Here is a 7,967-nt window from a genome sequence, read left to right as displayed (position 1 = left end):
GTTACTGTAATTTACATTTCTTGCACTTTAAGTTTCAGTCATTTACTTTCTTGTTCTTTAAGCTTCTGCAAATTTATCTTCCTGTTCTTTAATTTACTGCACTTTTCCCTTCCCCCTTTACATTTACTGTCATTTACTTCTCGTTAAACACACATCACTCAACCAAAACTTAATTCGCTTGACTAAATCACCCACTAAACTAAAATTTCTCAATCCTTCAATCCCTGTGGGATCGACCTCACTCATGTGAGTTATTATTACTTGATGCGACCCGGTACACTTGCCGGTGAGTTTTGTGTTGGATCGTTTTCCACACATCAGCTACAAGTTAGGAAGCTTGGAAATCATGTCATAGAATGTGAAGTCTTAATGGGTAACAATATTGGTCATATTGCTTTGATTCTAAGAATGAATATGGTACCAACAAATGAAACCGTCTCAGTTAGATTCCAACGAAGACAGTTTCCCATAATAGTATCATTTGCCATGATAATTAATAAGTCTCAAGGACAAACTTTATCTCATGTTGGATTGTACTTGCCCAAACCAATTTTTTCATATGGCCAACTATATGTGGCACTTTCAAGAATTAAGAGTAAGAGAGGTTTAAAAGTTTTACTTATGAATCACATATGAATGTTTGCAAATTCAACCATCAATGTTGTTTATAAAGAAGTCTTTGAAAAAATAGTATTCTAATGTAAATATTTTAATTTTATTTTAAATTCTGTATTAGTGTATACTCATTTTACCTTAAAAATATAAAATAATTATTACTCACTTTTTTAAGTTAAACTTTGATTTTGATAATAATTTTATAAATTTCTTAAAATAATAATTATTTTGCACTTTTGTTTTAAATATCGAAGCATATAATTTTTTTTATTTTTATAAATTTTTCCGTGCTGAGCACGGGTTCATACACTAGTTAATATTAAATTATTAATATAATTTTAATTTTATATAATAGTTTGATAATAGATTAGTAAAAGCAAATGGAACATAGCTTCATGAACATCAATCATTAATCAATTATGAACTAACATAAAATTATAATACAATTTATTTACGAAAAAATAATCAACAATTAATATTAGTAAATATAAAAATCAACCAAACACTTTGATTAAAAGTATGAGTGGTTAATTATTAATAATATTTTATTCATAACAAAAAGTAAAAATATAATTATTCAGATTTAGATTTTAGAAGAATTAACGTTATAAGTATCAAATGATCTATTTTATCATGCATATTATAAATTAATAAATCAAACTATATAATTGATATAATGAATTATAATTAATTAATTGGTATAAATTATAATAAGTTATATGATATTTTAAAAAAATAAAATGAATAAGAAGAAAACAAAATGAAATAGAAGAGATAGAAGACTACAATAAAATAAATTCAGTGTGAGTTTTTTTTTTATAAATTTCATATCACATCCATTTCAATAATAATAAATAAAAATACGCCAACTTGATATCTAAGAGAAAATGATGAAATAAAATCATAACACAGTTCTAAAGTAAAAACTTAAATTAGACCATAATATCATTGTACAACACAAATTAAAAGTAATTTTACACTACAATATACCACACAAACAGGTAAATGACTTAAGTTTAAATACAATTTTTTTATTTATACATACATGATAACACCATGGTTTATAAATGCATCATGGATAATATATCATATATTGCTCTGAATGATGAGCACGGGAGTTGGAGAGTGTGTGGTGGTTTGTGTCCACGATAGTTGCCTTCTTGCGATGTCGCCTCATAGGAAGAAAAAATTGTTGTAAAAGCTACCTAATGAAAGAGTAATTGGTAAACAAACGATATTTTCTTCTAGCATATATGGTCTTTTATAGTGGTAAAATAAAAATGGATGGAATAAAATTTTGTATTTTTATATTTGGAATAGAATTTGATATTTATCTGATGAGAGAACTTTTGCGTGGTCTAGAATTCAGAATAGATTCCCGTTGCAAGTATAGCTTCTAAACCAACAAAAGTCCTTTCATACAAACGATTTAGTTGTCACAAGTAACAAACCCCTTTTAAAATTGATAACCGAGTATTTAAACCTCGGGTCGTCTTCTCAATGAATTGCAGGGAGGTATATTCTTATTATTGGCTATGAAAAAGGTAAAATTAGGGTTTTTGGAATTTGGGCAATGGGCACAGGTATATTTTCAAAGCAATAAAAATAAATAAATAACTGTAAAATAAACTCTTGGCAAGGTATAAGAACTGGAAGTCCTATCCTTATCAATTGTGATGAGAATTGGATTTTAATCCCACTTAGTTAACCTTTACTAAACAAAGGAAGGTCAAGTGGACTAATTAATTTGATACCTAAAGTCCTAGTCTTTCCTTTGGAAAGGCTAGAGTTATTGGAACTCAAATTAATTAGTAACTCCCAATTTCAACCACTGCTTTATTTGACAGCTCAAGCGTCACCAATTACTCAACCAAAGCCAAAAGGGTAACAGAAAAATCCAAATTATTTATATAAATAAAAGACAGCAATCATCAATCTGAAATACCTCAAAATTATAAATTAATAACTCAATCAAATGTAACATGGGCAGTTATAGCCAAATAAAGAAGTTGAGTTGAACATAGAAATCCATAAATTAAATTGAGAAAATAAATAAAAGGAACATTGAACCTGGGATCGAGAGTCACTCCTGAAACTAAGAGAAGTCCTAAATCCTAATTTCTAAAAACTCTACCTAAATCCTAAGAGAGAGGAGAGAACCTCTCTCTCTAAAAAACTACATCTAAAACATGAAAAGTGAATTCTTCAAGCATCATGAGTCTCTGCAAGTTCCCTGACTTTAATCTGTGTTTCTGGGCCGAAAACTAGGTTGAAATGCGGCCCGGAATCTCTACCAGCGACTTTTGTAATCCTGCAGATCGCGCACGTCACGCGATCGCATCATCCATGCGGACGCGTCATTTGCGTTTTTCCCTGCCACGCATTCGCGTCGTCCACGCTTCTGCGTCACTTGTGCTTTTCCAATCCGCGCGGTCGCGTGAGCCATGCGATCGTGTCACTCTGATTTCTTCTATTTCACGCGGTCGCGTGAGCCATGCGACCGCATGACTTTTCGCTGGTCATCTCCTCAATTCCTTGTATTCTTTCCATCTTTGCACACTTCTTCTTCATTCTCTAAGCCATTCTTGCCCTATGAAGCCTGAAACACTTAACACACAGATCAAGGCATCGAATGGTAATAAGAGAGGATTAAAATTAGCTAAATTAAGACCAAAGAAGCATGTTTTCAATCATGTAATAATTTTAGGAAGGAAATATAAACGCATGCTAATTATATGAATAAGTGGGTATAGATCATGATAAAACCACACAATTAAACACATTATAAACTATAAAATAGTGGTTTATCAACCTCCCTACACTTAAACATTAGCATGTCCTCATGCTAAACTCAAGGAGACAAAATAAATGAGTAGGAAAGGCAAGACTCATGCAATGCAGCCTATGAATGTGAATGCGACTACATGCTAAAATGATTCTACCTACTTGGTGAAAAAATAAATAAATCTTTCAAGAATAAATATGAATTGGATTTCACTAATTCAAATCACAAAATACAATATAAATAACTTGCAAAAAGAAGATAGCTCATAAAAGCAGGGAACAAAGAATTAAGCACTGAACCCTTACTAGTAGTGTATATCATTCTAACTCTCAAGTGTCTAGGGTCAATTCTCTCAATTCTCTACTAATCTTGCTTTTTATAGCTTGCTTTTCATCTAACAATCAACAAAAATTTAATGCACCAATACACAAATCAAGAGGTCTTTTAAGGGTTGTAATGGGGTTAGGGTCAAAGTAGGATTGTATTTAGCCAAGTGGACTAAAATTTGAATCCTTAATTAACATAAACTTTCCACCTAACTTAAGACAATCCATTTAATTAAAATACTAAATCTAACTTCCCATCAATTGTGTTTACTACATATTTATGCATTCCAAATTTTGAGTACGGCTTATATGCATTAATTTCACTTATTTATTTTGGGGCATTTTGTCCCCTTTTATTACTTTTTTTTTCTTCTCAATGCACATGATTAAGGTTTTGAATGCATAAACATGTTCTTAACATTTTTCATATTTTCACACAAAGTCTAACATACTCAATTCCCAAACCAAACGTTTCCAAACCCACATTTTCCCACACTTAATTCATGAGCATTCTCACTAGTCTAAGCTAATCAAGGATTCAAATTAGGGACATTATTGTTTTCCGCTTAGAGTTAGTGATGAGCTAAAGTAAAGAACAAGGGGTAAAATAGGCTCAACATGGGTTTGCAAAGGATAATAAAAGGTAAGGTCATAAGGGTATGTAAGCTCAGTGAAACAAGGCCTCAATCATATAGGTGCATGCATACATCAAATAATGGAAATATAGAATTAAGCAAGACAAAGATCACAATTTTTAAAGAGAGAAACACACACCAAAAAAAAATATTGGTTGATAAAATGTAACCAATCAAATAGGCTCAAAATCTCACTGGTTTGTGTGTTCGAGCTTTAAACTATGTTCCAAAATAATATTTATTCAAACAAGTTTTTCAAAAAGTTTTATTCAAATTAGTGAAATATTATAAAAATTTCTTGAAGAAGAAAATATTACTTTAACCAAGTGGTAAAATATGCACAAAAAGAAATAAACATGCAAATGCAACAATGAAGAACAAAAATTGGTGTTGAGAATGGATTAACTAACCCGAGGAGATCGGTATCAACCTCCCCACACTTAAAGATTGCACCGTCCTCGGTGCATGCTGAGATCCACAGATGGGTGGGTGTTGTGGTTCCTAAGCTGTTGCTCGTTGTAGAAGCTTTCTTTTTACCCGTTCTGGTGGCCAGCCTGAAAAAGGGAGAAGAGAAAGAGACATGAAGTCAAAGAGATGGAGCAAAGAGGAAGGCGGTACGAGTGATAGTCATGCCAAGTAAAAAAAAAAAAAGTAAATGAAAGACATGGTCGCGATTCCATGTGATCAGTTCATCAATGGAAATATAGCAAGGCATGGGGAGTATTGGATGTAAGATGTTTGTTAGCATGCCGGCAAGGGCATGAGTAGCATAGATCAAGCATTAAAAGCTTTAATGTATTGTTGGTCGTGAGAAACTAACAATAATGTTTGTATTGACAATTATATTTAATTAATAAAATATAAAAAGAGTTTTGTGAAAAGCAAGCATTTATAGTAGTAGATTAAAAAAAATCTTTAAAAATGATGCACAATACCATACGGGCGTTTTCACAAGCACATAGCATACATATTAAATAACGTATGCAAAATATTAATTAGAACATGCAAGCAACCCTATAAAAATGATATATAATTGTCAAATAATTTCTCAACAATCAACAAAATAAATATCAACACCAATAAAAAATATGCATGAATGCAATGCATGAAAGTATGCAGATAAAGTAAGTAAAATAGAAAGAAGGAAAATAAGGGAAGAAAGAAGTAAGGAAGAAAGGATGGAGGAAAAATTAGGATTGGGGAAGAAAAGATAAGATATTTTGGCAAATTAGGATAAGCTGTGCGACGCAAGCGACGCGATCGTGTGGGGCACGCGGTCGCGTGACTTGCACTTATACGGATTGACGCGGTCGCGTCGAGCACGCGGTTGCGTGACATAGGTTATGCTACTGGCGCGAGGGCAGCCTCGCACTCGCACAACTCTCTGTTCAAAATCATTAATTGCCAAATATTGGGTGACGCGATCGCGTGGAGCATGCGATCGTGTGAGTGTGCTTCAAAAAGGAATGAAGCAGACGCGTGAGCCATGCGTCCGCGTGGATAGAATTGTGCGTTCAGCACCAATCCAGCACCACTCTCGCACAATAATTCGTAGTGCACCCTTTTTATGTCGAAAATTAGGGCAGGCGGCCGCGTAGGGCACGCGGTCGCATGGGAGGCCATTATTCCCATATGACGCGATCGAGTCATTGACGCGGTCGCGTGGGACGATTTGTGCCATTGGCATGCCTTCAGCCACGCTCTCGCGTGACTCTCTGTTCATTTTTATTTTCTCCCCTCTCCTTGCGATGCGGACGCATCGCGTGGCATTTTTTTTATATTAGATGCAAATGCAGATGCAATGAATGGTATGCAAAATTCCAGTTTCAATCAAAACTCAAAAATAGACTAAAATTTAAACTGGAAAAAGGAACGATCATACCATGGTGGGTTGTCTCCCACCTAGCACTTTTAGTTAAAGTCCTTAAGTTGGACATTCTGGTGAGCTCCTTGTTATGGTGGCTTGTGTTGTACTGATCCAGGAATCTCCACCAGTGTTTAGAATTCCAGTAGCCTCCGGGGTCCCAAACTAGGCGCAGAAAGCCTTCAAGTAAGTTAAAGCAAGTGACAAGGCCCCAAGAGTGGTGGTTGGTAGAATGGATTCCGGGGTCCCAGACCTTGCCCTTGCACCCGTCTTTTGGTTGAGCAATATTGTTCCATCCGGGTGGCAAGCAGTCTGAATTCTCACTGAAGCAGCCAAACAACTTCCTAGACCCATTCAGTTGAGCTTTAAACCAACATTTGCGCTTGAATGTTGAGCACACAACCCAGTTGAACTTTGCAGGATAAATCTTATCACTGACCATTTTTTTCTTACTCTTAATGCCACAGAGAGCTCTAAGTTGACCATCCGTCTCCAGTAGCCCGTATTCAAGTGGAATTAGAAAGCTAAGGGATATGAATTTCACCCACTTTAATGTTGTGAAGGATGATGGCAACTTAGGGGGAGGTGTTTCTAATGAACGTGCAAGCTCCACTCCCTTGTGCTCTTCTTCGACATCTTCCACCTCTTGGCAATCTTCTTCAATATTAACCTCTTCCTCTTGGTGGATTTCTTCCAATTCAATCTCTTCTTCAGTGTTCACCAAGGGCAAGGGAGGTTGTGCTTCTTCTTCTGTAATCTCCATGTCAAGTCCAATGGGAGAGGATTCAAATGTAGATAAGAATTCATTAATGATTGAATCCATCTCTTGATCGTCTCCTTCAAACTCTTCAACCATGATATGCTTTGGAGGTTGTACACCCTCCTCAACATCATCTTCAAACGTCTTTGAAGGATGCTCTATAACTTGACTTTCCCATGGAGGTTCAGCATCTCCTATGTCTTCAACCACTGCCTCCTCTTCTTCTCCAATAATTTCGGCTTCCTCCACTTGTTCCAATATCAAATCGTGCTGCTCACTATCCACCGGAGTGCCCAATTTTTCCTTCTTGCTACATTCTTCAGTAGATTTCCCACATGAAACCATGGTGGTTCTTTGAATGTCCAAACGTTAGAAAGGTAATCGATTTCTTTCTTGATCCAGGTATTTAAGTATGCAATCGTATTCATCCTCAATGATTTTCCTTCCAACTATTTCTTCACCTTTAAGCACAAAATTCTCCTTGTTGTCTTCTTTCACTAGTTCTTTAACCGCGCTATCAACTTCAAGGGTTTCTACTACCTTTACCTTTAAAGCCTCCTCTAGCTCCTTATGAAGTATGGATTCACGAAGATGATCCCTTCTCTCTTGTTCCATGTCAATGGCTTCATTGGGATCATGTTGCTCTTGGATTGATGGATGTGGGTGCTCTTCCATGGATGGTGGTGATAGGGTGGAGAGATCATTCTGTGGTTGAAAAGGAAGTGCACTAGAGCTTGAGGGTTGATTGTTGAAGGTATTTGGTGGTCCGATTTGGGCGGCGAGAGCTCGCATAGTAGAGTTTAGATCAGCAATTACTTTTTCCAAGGAGATTTGGGGTGGATAGGAGGGTTCATTTGTTGGGAGAAAGGGTTCATGGTAGGAAGGTGGTTCATCTTGATAATGATAAGGAGATGGTGTATATTGAAGTGGTGGTTCTGTGTATGGTTCATATGGTGGTTGGTGTGGTGAACAAGGATTGGGG

Source organism: Arachis duranensis, chromosome 6 (assembly GCF_000817695.3).
Source record: "Arachis duranensis cultivar V14167 chromosome 6, aradu.V14167.gnm2.J7QH, whole genome shotgun sequence".
NCBI classification, from domain to species: domain Eukaryota; kingdom Viridiplantae; phylum Streptophyta; class Magnoliopsida; order Fabales; family Fabaceae; genus Arachis; species Arachis duranensis.
The sequence above is the reverse complement of the archived record's forward strand: the minus strand, read 5'-3'. Positions refer to the sequence as shown.